The following is a 24297-nucleotide window of genomic DNA, read 5'->3' as shown; positions in this document are numbered from 1 at the left end:
CTTTGTAACCTCTTCTTGTAAGTTACAAGTAAAACATGCCATCATACCATCTTTTGGTTTTATTATTCCGAAAAACATTATTTTAGCTGAAATGAGTCTTTGCAACCTTGGATTCAAATAATCTTCACTTCCAGATTTAAGTCATTTCCCGAGAGAAATGACGAAGTTTCTAAGTTCGTTTTATTTTCACGAAACGTGCCAGGATAAGGGGAAGTGGGGTTTCATTTACCGAACAACTTTGCGATAGCCTATTCTCATTTCCCTCCCATATCCGAAGTGAAACAAATGTTCGGCCAGGTCAAGAAAACGTGAATACGTTTTTGCTTGGGTCAACGGTCAGAAGTACGCGCGCAATTTTTGCAAATCTGTTATACACTCCAAAAATTGCACACGTCATCATCATGTGTCTCACATTTAATTTTGCGCTTATTGTGAAACATATCCATTTCATGTGTGAATCTTATGCTATGAACCATGCCTGAACACTATGGATTTGAATTGTGACACACTTGGATTTTATGTGCCTCATATGGTGATATCAATATAGCTTTGCACATCATAGTTCAATATTCTACAATATTCTACCACAGACAAAATTCTACTTTATCGACTTCTACTTTACCGACTCTAAAAATGAATCGAAAAATGTATAAACAAATTTCAGAGGCCAGAGCTTTCACATATCTTTTTAATGGGTCTGATTTGGGATTCGATCATAAACTGTTGGGGTGTGCTGCTGCCGGAGTCTTCGTTCGATCTCACTGCGCCACGGTTGTTCTCATATATGAGGCGGGTTGATAGGATAAAGTCACAACTCTTGTGTTCGATGTTTACCTTTCTGAGCAAGCAATTCACATCGTATTGAAATGCAAAACACTTTAAATCCATCTGTTTTGAACAGTAGTGTGATTCAATGTGCAATACACTTGAATAGATAGTGAAAGATTTTCAACTTTTCAAAGTTTGAAACACTAGAAATTAACGTGTATATCACATTGAACTAAGGTGAAATACACTTAAAGTAAATGTGATTGTGCATTTAAAAAATCAAGTTTTTAAACACTTCGATCAAACGTGTGGAATTTTTTGAGTGTAGCTGTTCTCTTTAGGCGGCGAATTACATTTGCGCTATAGGCTTTAGGTAGGGAACTCATTTATACATTCTAGATGTACGTGGTACTCATGAACCGATTGAACAGAGTGAATTCTTATTACGTGTTTTCATTATTAGGCTGGTCTATAAAAGTTTATTTGACACTAATTCATTATTTTGCCAGAAATATAAATATTACAATGAAAGACATTCATGCTCGTTACACCTTCAATATATGAAACTTTCCCAGGTTCCAATGGGACCTTCGTAGACGTTTCGCTTGCTTGATCGCGTCCCTCATTGCGTTGACCTCCGTTTCGTCCTTTTGGGTTGTTGGAGCTGCGGCCGGTGACGGTTCGATTATTGAATCCTTCAGGCCAAAGATCGTGCATCATCAATTTAACAAAAACGTAATCGCTCTTCTGGGCGGCTTCCGAAAACTTCTTTAACTTTTCTTTGTCTGGATTTGTCTTTGTCATCGAATTCAGTGAAGAGTAGTTCATGTGGCTTCCCTAGCACTTTTAAATTTAATGCATCCGTTAGACGTAGGCAGCGCATATTTCTTTCCCTGTACATCGACTTCAACTTCTTCAATTTTGTAGCCAGTACATTGTTCTGCTGGATTAAGTTGTCAATTTTGGGCTGTTGTCTACACTAAAAAAAAATCAATGATTATTTTTATGTGTCTCACACATGAATTTTTGCAATGTGATAAACAAATGATATATGTGTCGGACACATAGTTCTTATGTGTAGACATAAAATTCATTTGACTCATAAATTTCATGTGTACTTCTGAGTGGTTTCTGTTTATGTGTGGACACATGATAATCATGAGGAATTTTCCATGGAAATTCGCCAATAAAAATGTGTCGAATTTTTTAAGTATACTACATTTAGAGAAAACTGCTTACCATCGGAACTGGATGTTGCTGGAAGCGGAGGAAGTGGAGCAGCTGAAAAGCGATGGGAAGCTGATGATGATTCAGAATATGATGGCAATATTTCGAGATCGAGGGTTTCGGAAGTTAGGTTGATCACGTGGGTTCATTCTGCTGATGTTCGACACTGTTTGGCAGTGATTTGATATTTGATTGTTGCATTCGAGAAGGTTTGGTTTTAAAGGTATACGTTTTGACGTATCCATGTATCCATGACGCAAAATCATGTTGCTCCCTTACTTATCCGTTGCCTTCGCTGTTCTCTTCGATATCCGAATCCCAGTCACGGAGGAGATTATTTTTTATTTGTAATAGATGACGGTTGTCGTCAGCATCCATATCTTTTTGCTGGCGGAGTAGACCCCATGGTTGACACTTTATTTTTTTTTCCTCTTGGATTCTCGTGGCTTCGCCAGCGGTACCGTTTTGCATCCATCATTTTGCTTAAAAATCATACCAGTATAAATTAGGTTAGGTTAGTTTTTAGAGAATTTCTCATACCTGCTGTGGTGCAACCAGTAAAAAACTTTAAATTTTTGGAGTTTGCCTCGTTCTTCACCAGTTTCGTTGCCTTCTTAAGCGAAGGTTTTTTCGCAAATCTTTTCATTTTGTCGTATGTTAAACGTACAATTACTGTATCACTACAAAATAAATAAAAAAACATTGCGCGCAACTCACACAAAATGGATAACAGTAAGGCCGACGGTGCTATAGATGACGCAGTTATGTTGATACATTGCTGCCAGTTTTTTTATTTAGCTAAAAAAATATTTTACAAAATACATTTCCAAAAGTTCTTTAAAAATAGTCAACAACAACAAATTTATTATATTTTAATGTCATTTAATTATAGGAAGTTTAATGTTTTTTTGCGGAAACGTTCTAAAAGTTGCAAAGTGTTTATTTATTTATTTATTTTTTGGTCATTATTGAGACTTTCAAGCAATGGCTGGTTCGTTTGTGAAGTAATTTTGTAATCACACAAATAATTTTTAGTTTTAAGATTTTCAGCAAATGGCTGGTTTATGGATATTCACATTGATACGGTAACCCTGGTCCCAGCACCTAATTGATACACTGGAACAAAATAACATATGCATTGCATAAGAAGCACATATTAATTGTCGTCTTCGGTTCAACTTAATTCATGCATAAGTTAGGATTGGTTCACAAATTGTAAAAAGGTAAATCCATAATCCCCTCTTGTAACGTAGTTTTTATATGGAATGTCATTTTTTGTAGAGCCCGTCACAGTTACAAAACCGCCTCCCTTTTGTCGCGTGACGTATTAATTGAATGAACCTTTATGAAATGCATAGATCATAACTATGGAATTCAAAAATTATACCTATAAAACTCATATGCTCATATGCTTAAGTTTGGAGTTAGTAAGTGTCTTATGGAATCAATATTACTAAATTCCATAAGTCTTGCATTATATTTTGTAAATTAATTACTATCCCAAGTAACAATCTAAATGCTTGGAAGATTTATTCTTATTTTATCATTGTTTTATCGTAGCATCCCTTGCAGCCTGTGGTTGTATTACGGTTTTGTGTGCTTGTCATAAAATCAGTCCGTCAAGTCGTCTATAAAACTGTTTTATGACTACTAAATTAAAACTCAGACTTCATAGTTTTAACGGTAGCTGTAAGGTGGTTCTGCATCACTACTTATAACTGAAGAATAAAACCAAAACAAAACATACAATTATGTTTTATGGTACACTTTTTATGACCGATATAAAACTTGAAGCAGTCTTAGACCTTCATTAAAGCTTCATTACAACTATCATCTTTATCAGAGGCCTAAGATTCACAGATAAGAAATATACTGCTACAACAAAAAATACTCTGAAATTTTTTGTCTTTATAAAAAAACAAATCTATTCAGATATATGAAATGAAGATGAAGATGAGACGATCGACATTATGAAACTCTTGGAGGAACTACAGTTATACGATCCCTACATAAGGCACAGTGCGGTGAAGGAGCTCTTAAAAATATTGAACAAGCGGCTTTCCGATACACTTCCGAAAGATCCACGAACCCTTCTTAAAGCAACGCCGACAGTTTCACTAAATCCGTTTGGAGATGGCCAGTATTGGCATCACGGCTTTAAACCTTGTATTGAAAAAGCTTTTAGTGGATCCAATAAGCATTTCTAACATCTTGATTACAAGCGAAAATAGGAGGATTGCTTGGAATGTTGACTTTTTGACAGGTGGTCATGGTTTTTGTTTTGTTTTGATTCGCTGTACCGAATAAAACCAGCAAGCTAGTTATATAGCTTAAATATAACTTAACGCTCTCAATTTGGACTACGAAATGCTAAGATACAACCATTAGGTTTTTGTTATGCTATAGAATTCCAATCTAGGAGAATATGTTATATTGAGGTATTTTTAAGGAGTAGCAAGTTATAACGAAAAAAAATGTCGCCGTATGAACAAATTTCACACAGTATGAATAATTACGCTTTAATTGATAGGCAATAAAACACTTTCATACATCTATGTATAATTAAATAATATGTGACTGGTTATTGCTCAACAGTAGTAACAGTTTTGTACTAAATAGATAATCTTTGAATGACTCTTTAATGCATGGTGCTAATGCAGACAAATTAAAAATATCCCTATATTTTAGTATTCATATGGCGCACTAAATTTATGCTCCTATTTGGTATAATAATCACCATAAATATTGCACGGCATGCTGTGAAGCGTATACAGATTGGTTTAAAATTATAATAAAGTCGTCTAATTTTCAATGTACAATAATATCAGCCATTATTACCAACTGACAAGGATCATGATTTCACATCAAACATCGAAAGAATAAAACCACAATAAAATGTTTCTCAATATTAACTATCATCCAAAAACCCCAACCTTCAAAGTTGTCAAAATGTTTTGCGTATCATGTTTTATCAACTTCTTCAGGAGCGATTTATGCGGTTGTAATATAGTTTTATGGTAGTCATTAGAAGGCTGTTAAAACTTTCTGACCTGGAGGAGGTTTTATGTTTTCATTTTTAACAATCACGTCTAGAGTGTGATAAAACTGACATAAATCCTATGCTCCTAAAGTAGTTCGCATATCAAGTTTTAATGACTGCATTAAAACTGGGCCAATTGGCCATGACATGGCTGTATTGCGGTTCTCAGGAGATTGTTAAAGCAATGTGGTCGTCAGTGAAGGTTTTATAATTTGGTTATATCAACTGCTATAAAACTTAAATAAAACAAAAATTGTTGCTTGGGATAAAATCACACATTTGGCTACAATATGTTTTTCGATAACAATATGTTAACAAGTGTTTTTATGTTACTTCATACACGAAGTTAGCGATTTTCAGAGTTGGTTGGAAATGCTAACATGAAGCTTTAGTGTGATGATAATTTATTAGCTAGATAATGATCTTTAGAAGAGAGAAGGTGGATAGTTCGTCGCATTAATGGCCCTTCGCTCATTTTCAACTTCTATTCAATTTTCATACTGCCGTACTCTAACGGAACTATCCACCTACTCTCTTCTCTAGCTAATAAATATCATCACACTAAAGCTTCATGTTAGCATTTCCAACCAACTCTGAATATGTTTCGATTTTCTACAGCTTTCCACTTGATAAATGGAATATACACAGAGACATCAAATAACGGAAGAATATAGAATTCTTAGGTTTTTTTGTCTCCGTGTATATTTCATTTATCAAGCACAGAGCTATGGAAAATCGAAACATATTGTAAACAAAAAATAAATTGTAGTCTAAAGGGTGATACGGTCAAAATTTGGTCAATATCAACTTGACGTATTTCTTTCAATTTTGCATTTAAAAAACCTGAACACCCCTCATTTGTGTGTGTGTAGAATGTTGCTCCTATTTTGATTTTGGAATTCACTCTTCAGTTGTCAAAATGCCGTCCAAGCAAGAAGAGCAGCGTATCAAAATTTTGCTCGCGCATCGCGAAAATCCGAGCTACTCGCACGCAAAGTTGGCAAAATCGCTAAAAGTTGCCAAATCAACCGTTACAAATGTAATTAAAGTGTTTGGGGAACGTTTGTCGACAGCCAGGAAGTCTGGATCGGGGGGAAATCGAAAACCGGAAGCCGCTGAGACGACAAAGAGAGTTGCCGGTAGTTTCAAGCGAAACCCTAACCTCTCTCTCCGAGATGCCGCAAATAAGCTGGGTGTATCGTCTACAACCGTGCATCGAGCCAAAAAACGAGCCGGACTATCGACTTACAAGAAGGTAGTGACTCCAAATCGCGATGATAAACAAAATACGACGGCCAAAGCGCGATCCCGGAGGCTGTACACGACGATGCTGACGAAGTTTGACTGCGTGGTAATGGACGACGAAACCTACGTCAAAGCCGACTACAAGCAGCTTCCGGGACAGGAGTTTTATACGGCAAAAGGAAGGGGAAAGGTAGCAGATGTTTTCAAGCACATGAAACTGTCAAAGTTCGCAAAGAAAAATCTGGTTTGGCAAGCCATCTGTACCTGTGGCTTGAAAAGCAGCATTTTCATAGCTTCCGGGACTGTCAACCAAGAAATTTACGTGAAAGAGTGTTTGAATAAACGTCTGCTGCCTTTCCTGAAGAAACACGGTTGTTCCGTACTGTTTTGGCCGGATTTGGCATCTTGCCATTACGGTAAAAAGGCCATGGAGTGGTACGCCGCCAACAACGTGCAGGTGGTTCCCAAGGACAAGAACCCTCCCAACACGCTAGAGCTCCGCCCAATTGAGAAATACTGGGCTATTGTCAAGCGGAACCTAAAGAAGACCAAAAAAACTGCTAAGGGCGAGCAGCAGTTCAAGGCAAACTGGCTTTCTGCGGCGAAGAAGGTGGACAAGGTGGCTGTACAAAATCTGATGGCAGGGGTCAAGCGTAAGGCCCGGCAATTCGGATTTGGAAAAGCGGAAGCCTAACTGAATATTTTTCCTGAATTTTATACTAATTGAACTTGAAAAAGAAATTTAATTTGATTTTTTAAATAAACGATTTCACCGATTTACACGCGTTTTCCCTTGACCAAATTTTGACCGTATCACCCTTTAATTTGTGATTTTCGTAATTAATTTACAAAATGAGTGGAAAACGTAGACCAAATCATTATTGGCTAATGGAACCATGGATCAATCAAAAATATATCAAAAAGGTATGAATGATATTTGGACCATCTTGCTGCCTTATTTATCTCCTGGAATTTACAGCGTAAGGCGAGAAGTAAAACCCACAGAAGTTCTTCAGAGTCTCCTGATCCTTTGGAATATGATGATAATACTGCATATTCGCAAGAAAATGTGGAAAGGTTTAAAAATAAAATCTTATCGACTATGCTGATACTAAATCACTTTATTTATCACAGCTAGCTCATCCAGTAGTACCAAAAGTAGTTATTCAATTGATGATGCATCTGAAGCAAACAGCTCCTCTTCTATCTCGCTTAGTGTTGGAGATAATGAAGAACACATGCGCGATAGTCTATCAAACTCTTCATCTGTTTTTGATGATATCCAAAATACTAGTGATTCAGCAGAATACTCTACCCATCCAACAGTTTTTGAGCATTATCACAAAGACGAATTTTTTGACGAAGGAGATATTGAACCGGTAATATTGATGATAAAAAAAAAAACAAAGCAAATACCGATGTTTAACACGATTTTGTCTTCTTTTCCTGGAACAGACACATTCCCTCAATGAATTTATGAAATTCAAGAGCGATATTCGGATTAATGATGTATTGTTCATGATTTTAAATGTTTACATTAAGTATAACTTGCCACAACAGGGAGTAGAGCGTTTGTTACGAATGTTCAATGTGATTTCATTGAATGATGTTGTTCCAGAGTCCTTTGCAACTTTCAACGGAATGTTTCCAAATCAGAATGATGTAGAACGTGTATATTTTTGTATGAAATGTCAACTTGGGTATATTTGACCCAGGCAGTAGGCTCTGCCCGCGAACGGTTGGTTTTGGTTTCGCTGGCGCTGATTTCATCTGTTTTTCGCATATGTTTTAATTGTACCAAATCAAACAAATATTAGTTTTCGCGAGTGGATAAGTGTAAATAATGATCTATCACGTCTTAAGAAGTTTTTTTTAGTGATATTGTAATTAACGTGAAAATTCTGGGACAAGAATTTGTTTCAAGTAGCTGTGTTGCTGTGGTGTCTCGTCGGTCGGTTTTTCATTTCGCTTGTTTATGGTGCTTTGCCTCCCTCCCAAGAAGAGTTTTACCGGGTATTTTTTTTTTTCTTTTCTTGGTGCTGGCGTGTTGCCTTCTGGAGGATGCAAGCGAATGAGGTGTCAAGCAAAAATTCGGTGCAAATGAAAAACTTCGAATGTGATTCAAAATGTCGTGTTGGGTTGTAAAAACAACGCGGAAGATTTTTTCGATTACCGCGAGTGAACAAACCGGTCCTTTTTCGGAGGCAGAATTTGGTGAGATCCATCTGATTTATAATCAATCATAAATGCATATTTCCATATATTACTAAATACGCGCCAGATTTCGAAACATCACATTTCGAAATCTGGAAGTGTGTTTGCAGTACCATTATTCATATGATAACGGTAGTGTTTACATGCGGGGCTTATTGTATGTGAAAGTAACCTCGGAATGGACGTGAATTACCAGGCATTCTGAAATGGGTTGCTGAATCTGCAGTAGAGCTATCGCTTTCTAACTCCCGGACTAAACTTGCTTTAAATTATTTCATCAAGGATTGTTGTAAGCAAATTTCTTCCATAATACCACTGCCGGCCAGTGGGGGTTAGATTGAACACACACATACACACACACAAATGTCAACTTGGGTATACTTATTTAAAGAATTATTATAATTTATTATTATAAGTTCAGTTTTTCATTATTTAAGGTATAGTGGCATTCCCAATGCTGACAGTGTGTGTCCTGTAACAAAGTGCTATACCACAGAGAAAGACTTTTTTGTTTCATTTTCGTTGGAAAATCTAATAAGGGAAACTGTTTTGAAGTATTCTAGACAGATTGATGAATATGAAAAGCATGTTATTGAAAATAATGTAAGCGACATTAATAATGGACTTCTAGCACAAGCAATCATCTTGTGCAAGTTTTTAACTCTATCTGCTAATGAAGACAGTGCTGCAGCATATAAAAGTACTACCAAAAAACCTCTTTATCCTCTGTTCCTTACACTTAACAACTTGCCCCCACATTTGAGATTTGATAAAAAGAATCTTATGCTTGGGGCTCTTTGGTTCAACTCAGGGAAACCTGACATGGCACTGTTTCATAAAAAAATTATTCAACAAACGCAAAAACTCCGACAAGGAATACATATTGGATCTTATTTTTTCCTTTATTTAACGTCGGTCTCTGTTCCGCAATCTAGTGCCAATCACCGACGGACATCGATTGCCATTCATTGACGGCAACCAAATGTGCAGGAAGGCAGCTTTCACACCTGCGTAGGATATCGCACCCATTCACACCCGGGACCAACGGCCTTACTTCCCTTCCGAAGGAAGACGTGACCAGAGATTTTTATGCCTCAGAAAAATCCCACCGACCTCGGCTGGGATTGAACCCAGACCCATTGGGGTGTTAGAAAGCAGTCACGCTTACCACTACACCACCGGCGCCGGCTACAGATTGGATCTGAATACTACAAAGTACTCGTTCTTCAAGATTGTTTGGACTCGGTTGGTCGATGTGAGGTTTTCTGCTCAAAACAGTTCAACGGAAAGTTTGGATGCACCATATGCCTTCATCCAGGAAAAACAGTCAACAATAAAATTCGTTACCCTTACCAACAATCTAAGCTTCGAGATAATCAATCTACAAGAAAAGTCATGCTGCAAGTTCATCAATCGGAGCGAAAAGAACCCGTTCTTGGAATAAAAGGCTTTTAGTATTCTGGCTGGAATTCCAGATTTCGATATCATCAAAGGATTGCCACCAGATTATATGCATTTGGTAAATCTAGATCTCACTAAGCTTATACGGGAACTTCTCTTAGAAGGTGATGCTGAGAACAAATCGCAGCCATACTACATAGGAATGCAAAAAGAATTACTTCAGCAAAGGCTGCAAGCTGCAATCTATTCGTCTACCAAGTAGTGTGCCAAGGCGTATAAGAAACATTCATGAATACTCTAAGTTTAAGGCTAGTGAATGGGAAACAATACTTTTTCATTGAATTTATCCGACAATGAAAGACTTACTCCCATCCAAATATATGAATAATGCTTTTAAGTTCTAGTATATTTAAACTTCTTGAGATAAAAGTATCTAGAAATACACTTACTTCTTGTGAAAAACAGTTAGAAAGATTTGTTAGAGATTTTGAGACTCATTTTGGAACTAAAAGTATGGTGTACAACGTTCATTTAATCGGTCATCTATCTCAAAGTGCTCTCTCTCTCTCTTGGAGCCCTCTGGAATTTATCCCTTTACCCGTATGAAAACGGAAATGGGATCCTGATAGGGTTTCAGACATCAAAAAATCTTCCTGTCCTTCAGGTATCGAATAAGTTTTTGTTACATAGAATATGTCATTTTACAAATGTATCAAATGAAGCACCAATTAAAGAGTGGATAAAGAAAGTTTGGAGTTCATCACATCAAAATGCAACATTTGATAATAAAAGTAACTATGAGCTACCGAATAATGTAGATGCAAATAATGAGCTTAGAAATGGTAGGTTTTGCGAGATTGCGAAATATTACTACAATGGAATTAAAATTTGCACGAAATATTTATTTAAGGATTTTAAATATGACGATTCTTTTGTTTTCTTGGATTGTAACTTTTTATGTGTCACTCGATTATTACTTGATTCCAGCGAAAAAGTTTACGTTATAGGATAAATTTTGACAACAAGAAAACTTTACGAAAACATGTACATATATACATTTTCAGGAAATCAAAAGCTATGTCGCATTAATGATTCACTCCGATTATGTGTAAGTGTTCAAATTATAGCCAACGATGAAAAAAAGCAAAACAATTTTTATTTATTTAAAAAAAAATCGATTTCCAGTGTATGAAATGTGTTTTATTCATTTATACATATTTAGTTTTGTTTTAATTCTGTTCAAAAATAAATTATGAACCTTTAAAAATATTACTCATATCAAAATTTATTTTATTTTTGATATATTATTTTGACGTATGGAACTTATTTTCATAAACATAATTATATCATAATCAGTTATTCATAACAAAAAATATATGATTTTTTTTTTTTTTTTTTTCCTTTGCTTTGTTTTCCGTCGATCTTGTTTTCCGTGCTGAGCACCAATGCTACCGACGCCAGGAAGGCAGCTCCCACACCTGGACCCTACCTATCGACCCATCAACTCATGAACCGGGGACCAACGGCTTTACTTCCCTTCCGAAGGAAGGCGTGATCAGAGATGTTATGCCTCAGAACATCCCGGCGGCGCCGACTGGGATTGAACCCAGGCCTGCTGGGGTGAGAGGTAATCACGCTTACCACTACACCACCGGCGCCGTTAATATATGATTTTGTTACTGTTTAGTTATTTCCTTCTGATCGGGTTCCTACACACAAGCGATGTCTAGGATATGAGGACTTTGTGGTAATTTCGATTTTGTTCTTGAAAAAGGCGTTTAAATCTTCTTTCTCAACATCGACACTGAACTACATCGTTTGCGTAAGCATAACAAATCTATGCACATCATGTTTACTTTATTAAGAATGGGCACGTCTTTTATATCGATGGACAGCCCAAGGAGGGATTTCCACTTGGTGCTTTGATCATATGTACTACCCTGGATTGTACTCAGTGAGCGTTGATGATAAAGGCTAAAGGCTGACTAAAAGTAAATTGGTACGCACAAAAAGACCTATAATTCGTGATTCAATAAGTTTAAATAGTCCTTTAATGGTTGCTTTACAGTAATTTTATAAAAAACTTCAAAGTTCAAACGAAATCTTGAACCATAGAAACGGACACTGAATCAGCGCATTTCTTCCATTTTGCCCGCATTTGCTGGATGTCCTTGACTGCCCCGCTGCTTTGAAATTGTACAGTATTTTTCGATTGGTCGAAACTCCGGGCAATTCGGAGGATTCATTAGCTTGGCGACAAAATCGATCTTGTTGGCAGCATACCACTCCAGAACCACCTTGGAGTAGTGGCAGCTGACCAAATCGGACCAAAAGATGACTGCCCCTATGCTTGCGGATGAACGGCAATACACGCTTTTTCAGGCATTCTTCGATGTAAACTTGGAATGCCATCGTCGAGAGTGTGACGAATGGTTTCGTTTTCAGGCCACAACTGCAAATCGCTTGCCTTCTTCGCGAACTTGTCGGCAAACACGAACTTGAATCTTTCCGGCACACCCTCACGTCCAGCCGCGATGTAAAATTTTTGACGGGGAAGCTGCTTAAAATCGAGTTTGACGTATGTTTCGTCATCGATCAAAGTGCAGCCCTTGTGTTTCATCCAAACACGGTCAAACAAGAGCCTTGCACGCTTTTTGGCCACGGAATTCTGCTTCATGTGCCGATTCGAATGTTTACTGGCTTTGTACGACTTGTATCCTTCGCTGGCAAGGATGTTCGAAAGACCGGGGTTGGCTTTAACGCACCTCAACACCTTGCTGCGCAGCTGATGGTTCCAGTATTTTCGTAGGTCCGCTGATGCCTTTCCACTTTCAGAGCTTCTTTGTAGGTTTTGAGCACTCGACAAACTGTTGTTTTCGGCATCTTACGCACTTTAACTAGCTTTGAACCGGACCACTCAGGATTTTCCCGGTGTTTGTGCATAATATTTTTTATTCTTTCGTGTTCCATTTGACATTATTTCTGAATGCGATCGACTACTTTGATCAAACTTGCATCAGTTGTTCTCTATAGCAGTGTAAACAAACCACGGTCAAAGATTTTCGATTCCCAACACTAGGCGTGCTAGCGGCGCGCGAGGGGTGTACCAATTTACTGTTAGTCAACCTGTTCGCTACCACGAAGTGATGAAAGTACATCGATGCGCCACCTGGGTGTCAGTGCCAACAATGAACAACCCCTCGTTCATTGACACCGATAAACGTCCAAAGGGAAAATGTTTATTGGTAGCATGGCATTGCATCGTCTTCCGGAGCGCCCCTTATAAAAGCCGAAGAGTGACTGGAGCCATCCTCTTTTTCTGCAAGCGACGTCATCATCAGCGGTCAACAATCATCGACGGAGTGGAATCAAAACAATCCAGAAATAAGTGAAAGTAAAAGTGAAATTGTATTGATATTGTAGTTAATGTGAAATTAAGTAAATTATAGTAGTTTGAATTGAACTTAGTTTAAAAATAAAGTGCGTTTAAGTTAACTACTCGCGAGTGAGTCCTTACTTTTCCGAGAGACTGGTCCGCCATCAAGGAAACCTGCAAATAAAGAAAAGTGAGTGAAACAACTTACCTGCTGCATAGTCCTGTCCATCGTTCTTCGGTTGGATCAAAATTTCTGCTGCTGCTCGCTGTGCTCTCGACACAACCTTTATATTGAAATATGAAGGATTTTCAAAATGCGTTCTATATCGTTGACAAATAATTTAAACAGTAAAGGACTAAGATGTAAACTTTGTGGCACACCTGATGTAACATTAGGTATGATAGATAAATTTCTTTCAAATCTTACTCTTTGCGTTCTCTGTGATAAATATGAGTCGATCTATTCCAGTACCCTGGGGTTAAAGCCCAACTTGGATAACAGCTGGGCAAGAGCGGTATGTTAACGATGTCAAATGCTTTACTAAAGTCAGTGTTGTTGCAAAATGTATCAAGTTAGTAGCTGTGGGATTTTTCCACAACAAACCCATGTTGGTTGCTAGTAATTAAAGATTTAGCCTATGAGAACACACTGTCGTTATTGAAGGATTTGAATAGTTTAGAAATGTATGAAATTATAGCGATTCCACGGTAATTTGCTATATCAGAACCTTTCTCATTTTAAAAATTCGAGGAAGAACACTGCACTCCAGAGAGGAATGAAATAGCCAAATAAAGCATTAGCTTCTTTGAAAGTGACTTCAGAAAAATATGTGGTAAGCCATCTAATCCAGCCCTTTGAAGCATCCAAGAGCATTTCAAGAGCACGAATTATTTCATCAACGGATAAATTATCAACTAAAATGTCTATCATTGGCTCTTGGAGTTATGAAAAATATTGATAATCTCGCTCGTTCTCATTTTGAGTTACATAAACATAACATCCGCAAATACTGATCTTATAAGGCGTGTTGCCAGTATTGTTGTTGAACTGCATTTTTTATGGAAAGCCCCTTGATTTCTGTTTCTCTTTAACAAACTTAAAAAATGATTTTGGGTCTGACTTAGATCGGATCGGACTTTCATCGTTATTATTACCTTTTTTTTACATGATCTTTAATTGTTGAATTTGTGTGGTTTACATGTATAACTTGTAACCGTTCTTCCACTGTTCTTCGAGAATGCTTCAAACGCAGTGGCTTATGCGCCACTCTCGAGTTTGAGAGACCACTGGTCGTGTTTATTTAAGGTTGCCCGACTTAGCTATTGTTGCAGGAGAGCAAATCTCTAGGGTTTTCCGAACGGTTTCGAGGTGAATTCAAACGCAAAGTGAACTAAAAATGATTGCAACCGAAAACGAATGCAAAGCGGAACGTAACGCAGAAGTCACCCGGTGGACTGATTTACCACAGGGATCTTGAACGTAAATGAATGTAAAAAGGTAAGCTATGTTGAACTCATTTTATGTATATTGTCCTTCTTTTCTTAATCATTGTGTGTGAGTGTGTGTGTTGTATTGAGTGTTCATGGCCATGAATGGAACATACCTGCGCAGGGTTTTACTGATGGGCTGGCAGCTGACAGTGCGGCAAGTGGGGGGCGCACGGATACTGTGCGATGATTTAACGGTGTAGCGATGGTTTCGTTCGTAACGAAAGGGATGTCATGCAGCAGGGATGTAGCGTCGACGGTGGATGCTCACGAAAACGAGGGCCGAACTAAAGGTGCGGGGGAGGTTGTCGGTGGATGTCGGTACTCTACCAGATCATCCGTTCAAGGTAGCCAACGTGCTCCTAGTGGCCTTCACGTACTCTGATTCCGTTACGCAACCACTATGGAACGGAATGAAACTACCCCGTCAGGAATCGCAAGGCAGGCCAACGGAGAAACCTTTCGCCCCGTTTGACTGCCAGAAACTGGCGGGCCACAGAGCAGTCACACCGGAAGTACACCACGTGTACAGAAGCCAGGTAAATGGCCAAGGGATTGCCTACGGGTTTCTAGCCCGTATAAAAAGCGACCGATGGACGCTCGCTGTCCAACGGGAATTAAGTTTTAGAAAAAGAATATAATAAAATGGAATTCAATAAATTTTACCTTTTGTAATAAACGTACAATGCACAAGGGCAGAGTTTTCGCCTTTGTGATTGTAACACGCCAAAACTATTGTTATAAAACAAAAAAAGGAAACAATTAAATTTAGTTCACTTCAACACATTTAAATTAAATTAACTAAATCACTATATAATTTAGTGCAAAGGAATTTAATTTAAACATCCGATTAATTTTAAACGCACCTTTATTTAGAAAAAAACTTGGAAAAATCACTTGACTAACTTCTGCTCTCTAGCCGACAATGATTGAAAGTGAACGATAAATTAATTTTAAAGACCTCTCGACCCCTCAAATTCTCCGAATCATCATGTTTGACACATACCACGATTCATTGAATCATTTTGGACAAGTTGACCTATTGGCCATCTATTGATTCAACCATGAACTAAAAAAAACCTATTGCATTGGAAACGGTAATTATATTCAAATTTTAAAAATGCTATAACATTATAGCATGCGATGGATTGGATTTTTAGAATCGAAAAGGGATTTTTGAATGTTTATCTTAAATTGGGAAAAGTTCTAAACAAAAGAAATGCTTTATTTACAAAATAATATAAAAATATATTACGAACTAACGGAGAACGTTACATCACACCACGCAGTTTTATGAAAATTTGATCAATGTGAGATTGATCAAATTTTCATAACCCGAAAATTGCTGTCCAACTGTAACTAATGAAAAAGTGTTGCTCTGTCTCGTTTCATGACAACCCTAATAAAAAATAACCATAAACGAACGATAACCCAAATCATTGAACTATTCCACAAATGGTTTGGATGATACCGAGAACACGTCGTTAAGCAAATTAACCATACAATTTTTATTAGGGAAGCTGATCCCAAAACATTCTATCAGTGCCGTGCTTTGATCTACTTCATTGATAAAACACCAACTAATGTATAGATAAACATAACATAACTCAACAGTATCTAAACGGAAACCCGCATTACGTATATTCTACAATATCGATTCATATCGACCACTACATAAAATCATACGCAAGCTTCAAAGATTGCCTGAAATCAACCACATCAATATTAAAATCGACCTAAACATATTGAATCTCTAGCACTTCCAGTAACTCAAACAGATGCATCATAATATTCTACCACATCAACATTGTGTTGACAGACATCGTAAAAAAAAATTATGGAACACATCCCTTCTAACGACAGATGTCAAAATAAAACATCGCAGCACTAACCGACTGTATTGAGTTCAGCCCTGCATAACTTTTGACAGAGCGGTGAAACAGAATGAAAATCATAAACATAAGTGAGAAAAAAAATGTGGACGCGCGTTCTGTGGACATCTATAATTTATTCGAAAAAAACTACTATTCCTGTGAAAAAACTGGGGAGTATAGTTACTACTTATTTAAAAATTGTATACTTAATCCTATTATTTTTTATTTCAGGTGGATACTTCCGGAGGAGCATCAGGAAGCAACTTTTTCTTGTGCATAGCAATGAGGCCTTTTCTGACAACGTTTATGTTACCACATCCTATCAAGAAGCGAAGTTATTCTTCCGAAGCAAAAATCAAATTAAACGTAACTACACGGCTACAGAGAAATAAACGAAAAGGAACTTCATCGAATCAAGGATAAAAAATTATACTAACCTAGGCTAAGTAGAATATTGAATTATATACAGTAGAATCCTATTTATATATACAAATGCATGTTACTAACTAACCCATTTTCAACCGATTGCCGTTTTATTGGATCTTGTCCAGACGTATTTTGATAGGGAACATCACCAGTAGTAAGTAAACTTCATAGCTTTTTTTTTGTATTTCTTATTAGAACTTCTTGAGAAATGTGGCATGGAAAATACCCAAGGATTTCCCGGAATTATCGGCTAATGCATAGCTATCCCCAAGGACTCCAGTTACTACAGCTTCCGTGTACTTGGGAGCTAATTTTGCACAGAAATCTTTCCCCTTATCAGACAGAAACGTACTTTTCTTGAGAACTTTCTCACCTACTTCGTATTTCGGTGCTTTTAAATTAGATCTTAAGTTATAATCCCCCCTATTCTGCGAGTCACGTGACTCTCTCTCACCGGTGAGGTGACACTAGTCACCTCGTGTGAGGTGACTCTCCATTTGATTTGCATGGAGAGTCACCTCACACGAGGTGACAATTGTCACCTCACCGGTGAGAGAGAGTCACGTGACTCGCAGAATAAGGGGGAATATTTTGCTTGCTTTAGGTACGCTTCCTTCAAGTTTTGGCGGACTTGAGCGTACAAAATTTCTCTTTCTTTTGCTGAAATGGTGTGCTGATCACCACCAGTTTCTTTAAGTGATGCATATTCTCGTCCGTCGGAGATCATATTTCTCCCGAATGTTAAGAAATATGGAGTATGTTTTGTGGACTCATGCGTTGAGTTTCTAATCGCATTTGCTATGCTCTGTATGTTGTCTGCCCACGTTTTGTGACTTGATTTGATAGTGGCCCTAATTTCGGCTGTAATAACCCTGTTAACTCTTTCCGAGTTGTTAACTTGTGGGTGGTAGGATGGTGTGAGCCAATGGGTTATTCCATGGTGTGTTAAGAGTTCTTTAAACATTTTTGATGTGAATTGGCTACCATTGTCCGTCAATATTATTTCAGGTGGGGTGCTATTTATGTTTGTACTTTTGGAAGTTTTACAGGGCAAACAAGTTTTACAAAACTGTCTTGTTTCTAGGGCCATTCTGGGCCAATAATGTTTTTCTTTCAGCTTGGCAATTGTTTTTTCGTAGCCTAAGTGAGCTGGATCGTGCACTTCTTTTATTATCTCTCTCCTTTCTTGTTCTGGAGGATAGTATTTCCAAAGGAACCTTTTATCCTCAATTGTTGCTGTGTTGTGGACAAATTTGAAAATCTTGCCACCAACCAGTTTAAATTCTTTAAATTGATCAGGGTTGCTACTAATTTTCGTACGCAAATCGGCATACTTACTATCACCTATTTGAATAGTCTCAATCCTTGATAAGCAATCAGCAAGGACATTGTCCTTACCCTTCCTATACTGTATTGAGAAGTCAAAGGATTGGAGTTTTAAGGCCCAACGGAGTAGTCTTGAATTTCCGTTAGCCGCAGTAATCGTGAACAGCCACGTCTTTTGGCATCGGTTATGACTGTGAAAGTTGTCCCCTCGATATAGTGTCGAAAATTTTCAACAGCCAGTAGAACTGCAAGACACTCTTTCTCAGTCGCTGCATATTTACGTTGCGTGGTTGAGAGCTTTTTACTAAAGTAAGCAATTATCCTTTTGCCTTCGGGGTGGACTTGTAGGAGGGCTGCTCCGACAGCCAGTTGGGATGCATCGGTCTCTATTATGAATGGGAGATCGTAACGAGGGTTTGCAAGTACAGGGGAAGAAGTTAGTACTGATTTTAATTCAGCTAGCGCACGCTCTGCTTCATCGGTCCATTTGAATTTTTTTTGCCTTTTTTAAAAGATCTGTAATTGGTGCTGTTATGTGGCTATAACATTCGATAATAATTCTAGTCTAAAAAACAAAAAAAAAACAAAAAAATTCAAGAATGACCGAAGAAACGAAAAACAAAACAAAAAAAAAAAAATTCAAAAAAAATTAAGCTAATAATAGAGAAATATAAAATCTAATGTTGTTATGGTAGAAATATGATGCTATAATTCAAAAGTGGTTGATTTCAAGGAAAAAAAAATGGGAAATAATAAATTCAATTATAAATGCAACTTAGCTTTCTCAGTCTTAAAACACTCTTTAATTTTTTTAATTAAATTTTTTAAATTATCGTTGTCCTCAAGTGGTGATCAAAATTGTGACCAAGCAGTGTTTTTTTTTCAATTAAATATCATTAAATGAAAAAAGCCACAACCCATGGCCGAAATGTCCGGCAGATTACATCGTAGTCGTTGCAGTGTTTTAAGACTGAGAAAGCCGTTCATCAAAGGAATTTTTTTTAACTATAATCGGAAAATTCCGGAAGAAAACTCTGGGGAATGTTTGAATAAGCTTCTGAATGGAGCTGCAAAAACATCCAGAGAAAGACGAAAGAAGCTCTCCTGGATGAAGTTCGAGAAAAACTGGAAAAACATCCGGGAAACTTCCAAGACACGAAATGAGAAATTTGTGGCGAAAATTTAAATAAACTATCGGAAAAAAATCGGATGTCACATCCAAAGGAAGCCAGAAAAGTCTCGGAAACGGAAGTAAATTTTCAGAAGTTGCAATTTCCAGGGAAAGCCAGAAAAAGCTCGGAATAACCTTCCAATAGAAGTCGAACAAAAAAAAATTGGCTTATGGTCAAACTTCCAGAAGAAGACGAATGAAATTTCTGGGAGAATTAATTGAACTTCCTGAAGAAGACGAAAGAAACTTCCTGGAGACGCTGACAGAAACTTCCTAAGGTAGACTGGAAGAAACATCTGAAGAAAGTCGGAAGCCAGAGCGCTTACGGAACAGTCGAAAGAAACAAGGACATAATTCCGGGAGAAAGCGATTCCTGAGGGATGTTCTAATGATCCAGAAAATTTTCCTGATATTCATAAAACATCCCCGAAGACTCCGCAATTTCCCTGAAGTTTTCGGAACATTCCTGAAATGCACTTAGGAATATTCCTTAATTCCTCGAAATTCCTTAAAAGTTCTTGTAATTTTTCTGAAATTAGGGGCTGTTTTGGAGTTCTCTGGTCATCCTCGAAGCGCTCGGAACTTCCTTGATTATAATAAGGCTACCGGAATATCTCTAATCATCTTTGAAGGTCTCTGAATTGTCTTGAAGATTACGAAATCTTCTAAGTGTTCTCACAATTTTCTTGAATTTATTGCAAGATCAGCATTAAAGTTCTCTGATCTTCCCGATTTTTTTTTAATTTTTAAAAGTTCATGTAACATGCCTTACGTTTCCTAAATTTGCATTAGCCCCTCAGGACTGAAGTTTTGGGAAATTGCCTGAGTTTCTCGGAACTCCTTTATAATTTCAGCAATTTCATTGAAATTAATGGATCTGTCCTGATGTTCTCTGAGCTTCACTAAAGTTCCTGAAGACCATTAAATTTCCCTGAAGTTCTTTGGACTTGTGAAGTTTCCAAAATATTTATGATGTTTCCTTAAGTTCACTGGAGAAGCTTCAGAACTTCTTAAATGTTCCTGCAGCTAGTGTGGATCCGCAATAAAAATTTGATAGCATCCTTGAAGTTCCGGGAAAGTAAAAACAACTGGCGGGAGAAGAAGAAAGAATCATTCGAGCGAAGGCTGAAGTAGCTTCTAAGTTAAGGTGGAAGAAAATTCAAGGAAAGTTGGATGAAACTTCAGGAAGTATAAAAATGAATAAAATTTCCGGAAGTTAAATAACGTTTAAAACATACTTTGACTATATGTTTTTAGTATTACTTCTACGTGAAGTCAACGATTTACATAGTTGAAGATGCTAATTTCAAATAACAGACTGTAGTGGTAATTTTTATACGATAGATGGAGTAGATGAAAGCATAGAGTTGATAGCTCCGTTAGAGTACGGCAGTGTGAAGATTGTATATAGATATTAGAATAGCGAACTAGGACAACTTTTAAGGAAGGTACAAAGCGGTTTTTTCATCTCTCTTTACCAAACTCCCCCTTTGGAGAGGGATGGTGAGGGGTGTCCCCCTCCCCCGCGCCACCACTGGCAAAAAGAGATGAAAACCGACCCGTTCAAGTACCAACTGTGTGTTTGAAACAGTTCTACCGATTTTTACCGCACTTCAATTGTTATTTGAAGGAAGGCATCCAGTCGTAGGTTTGGAAATTGCAACTATTGTTTACCCCTACCACGATATGTGCTCCTGTCATCGTTGACTTGACGATCTCGAGGGGACACGGGTGGGGTAGGTGTTGCTACTGTACCTTTCGACCATTGACAGTAATTGATGGTATGCTCCTGTCAATGGTCGAAAGGTACAGTAGCAACACCTACCCCACCCGTGTCCCCTCGAGATCGTCAAGTCGACGATGACAGGAGCACATATCGTGGTAGGGGTAAACAATAGTTGTAATTTCCAAACCTACGACTGGATGCCTTCCTTCAAATAACAATTGAAGTGCGGTAAAAATCGGTAGAACTGTTTCAAACACACAGTTGGTACTTGAACGGGTCGGTTTTCATCTCTTTTTGCCAGTGGTGGCGGGGGGGGGGGGGACACCCCTCACCATCCCTCTCCAAAGGGGGAGTTTGGTAAAGAGAGATGAAAAAACCGATTTGTACCTTCCTTAAAAGTTGTCCTAGTTCGCTATTCTAATATCTATATACAATCTTCACACTGCCGTACTCTAACGGAGCTATCAACTCTATGCTTTCATCTACTCCATCTATCGTATAAAAATTACCACTACAGTCTGTTATTTGAAATTAGCATCTTCAACTATGTTTAAAACATATTTCTCGATTCCCTAGGAACTACCGGAAAGAGCCATCGACTATTTCTCGATTGATGGGTAGCCAAAAACGGTGAGAAAATGCAAACATTAGTCGAAAAGTAATAAGCATAAGGCATCTTTATAAATGATTGTTTAGAATTTTAAAGGCTCAAAAAAATATGAGGTACTCAAAAAGATACAAGTCTCTAACAAAAATATCTCCGAAATTCGCAATAATAATTATGATTATTTAAAAAAAAATCGGTATCGGTATAAATCGGTATACAATCTCAAAAATCGGTATTCTGTGGAACCTTATCTGTATATCGGTATCTAGTTCGGAAATCGGTATAAATACCGACAAATCGGTATATCTGGCAACGCTGATTGCGGTATCATCTGCGAACAGGAAGAACACGCAACCGTCAACGAGGGGAGGAATGTCGGAAGTGTAGATGCTGTAAAGCAAGGGGGCCAGCAGACTGCCTTGCGGGACTCCTGCTGGGTTGGAAAACGTGTCTGAAAGACAACCATTCAACGATACCTTAAACGACCTTTGCTGGAGGTAGTTACGGGTGATTTTAACAAGATGTAAAGGAAAGTTACAAAGCTTGCATACAAGCCCATTGTGCTAGACAATGTCAAACGCTTTCTCAACGTCTAACAATGCCATGGCTGTGGACTTGGATACAGCTTTGTTACTTCGGATGTTATTCATCACCCGTACTAGCTGGTGATTTGTGGAGTGCCCCTTCCTGAACTCGAATTGTTCCGGTAGGAAAATATTGTTTTCCTCGACAAATTTGAGCAAACGATTGAGAATGAGTTTCTCGAACAATTTGCTCAACGCTGAAAGGAGGCTGATTGATCTGTAGCTTGAAGGCAATGTTGGATCCTTTCCGGGTTTGCGGATTGGTATGATTTTTGCTACTTTTCAGATGCTTGTCAGCAACGGTTATGGCTTGGTGGAGTCCCTCCAACGCTCGGTCGATGTCCGCCCCGGTGTCAAGCGGCGGGTTGTCGATGATGTGCCTGTCTACCACGCGTCCAAACTGGGCCCAGTTTACGCGATGGTAGTCCTTGCGCAGGGTTGAAGCAGGAGCCACCGGTTGGTGGTCGGAGCTGAGTTCGTTCAAGGCTGCCGGCTTGGACAAGCCGATATTTGTCAGGAACAGGTCTAGCGTCGATGGGTTGCCCGCCGGTGAGATGAATGTTGGTTCATCCGAAAACCAAACGGAGTACAGCCCATGCTGTGAGTGGTCGAACAGCAAACGACCGTTCTGGTTTTGCTGGTAGTTCCGCCAGGCCTCGTGGCGAGCGTTTAGATCTCCTCCAACTACAAAGCGGGAATCGGTACGGGTGATGGTGGACAGGTCCTTCTTGAATTTAGCCGCTAGTCCACTGCTGGCGGCACACTGTCGAGGGCAGTAGACGGTTATGAACTGGACGTATCCAGTCGACGACTCCACCTCCACACCAAGGGCCTCGATGATGCAGGTGCGGATATGGAACAGAGTGTGGTATTTTATTCCTTTCTTGACGACGACCGCAACAACCCCCCCCCCCGTAACAGGTGCGATCAAGCCGAATAATATTATGGTCAGGCAACCAGAAGCTGTCGCCGGACTATAGATAGGTCTCGGTTTGAAGGCCCACGTCGATGCTGTGCTTGCGGAGGAAGTCGGCAAGCTCAATCTCTTTTGCTCTAACAGAGCAAGCATTCCAGGTGACGATAGTTAGGGGTTTAGACGGCATACTGGATGACAAACTTACCGAGCACTTGGATCTGTTCGGGCTTATTGCGGCACTTACGAAGAGCACCGGACATGTTAACGAAAATTTCCATCAGTTCATCCGCTGAGAACAGATCGGGGTTGTTGTTCTGCGCTGTTGGTTGTCTCTAGAATCCAGGGGGGGGGGGAGGGAGAGCTTTGGACAGCAGAATCACCGGAAGTTGCTTGAGTGGGATGCAACCGCGAATTCGCTTGCCATTGTTGGAGCACGAAGAGGCGGGAAATCCTCCGTCCGAAATGCCGGGACTTTGTCCTTCTTGCGTTGGTTGGTTGGTTGTTAGTTGTCACCTGTTTTCGGATGCGTTTGGAGCACTGTCTGTCAGAACCTTGATGTACACCACCACAGTTGGCGCATTTTAACGCCACGATGGCCGCCACGGTATGGCTCCCATCGTACGATGATGGAGTAGATTGATCGGATGGCTTGCAGCGCATTGAGCGTCACCGTCCCTTTCTGGAAGTGCACCATGAAAAGACAATCCGGGTACGTCTTCACGTTTTCGTCTCTCCTTGTCATTCGGAAGACAGCGATTGGGGCTAGCTTGTACCGGTTGATTTCAGCTTCGACTATCTTGGGGTCGAAGTTTGGTAAACCCCTGATGACTACCTTGAAGGGCTTCTCACAGGGGATGTCGTGCGTGAAGAATTCCGCCTTGGAATCGTTCAGATATTTCACGGCCACT

General features: G+C 38.8%; 1 protein-coding gene across 1 annotated transcript in view; it reads left to right on the top strand.

Moving 5' to 3' along the window:
* The window catches only part of side-VIII (sidestep VIII), a 961237-nt gene that overhangs the window by 165996 nt on the left and 770944 nt on the right, over nucleotides 1-24297 (top strand). The gene's annotated exons all lie outside the window — the stretch shown is intronic.

The sequence above is a fragment of the Ochlerotatus camptorhynchus genome, unplaced genomic scaffold, assembly GCF_037179485.1.
Source record: "Ochlerotatus camptorhynchus isolate MF236.1 unplaced genomic scaffold, CSIRO-AGI_Acam_v1.1 ptg000193l, whole genome shotgun sequence".
In the NCBI taxonomy this organism is placed as follows: domain Eukaryota; kingdom Metazoa; phylum Arthropoda; class Insecta; order Diptera; family Culicidae; genus Ochlerotatus; species Ochlerotatus camptorhynchus.
Note: the sequence above shows the minus strand (reverse complement) of the source record. Positions and strands in the feature narration are given on the sequence as shown.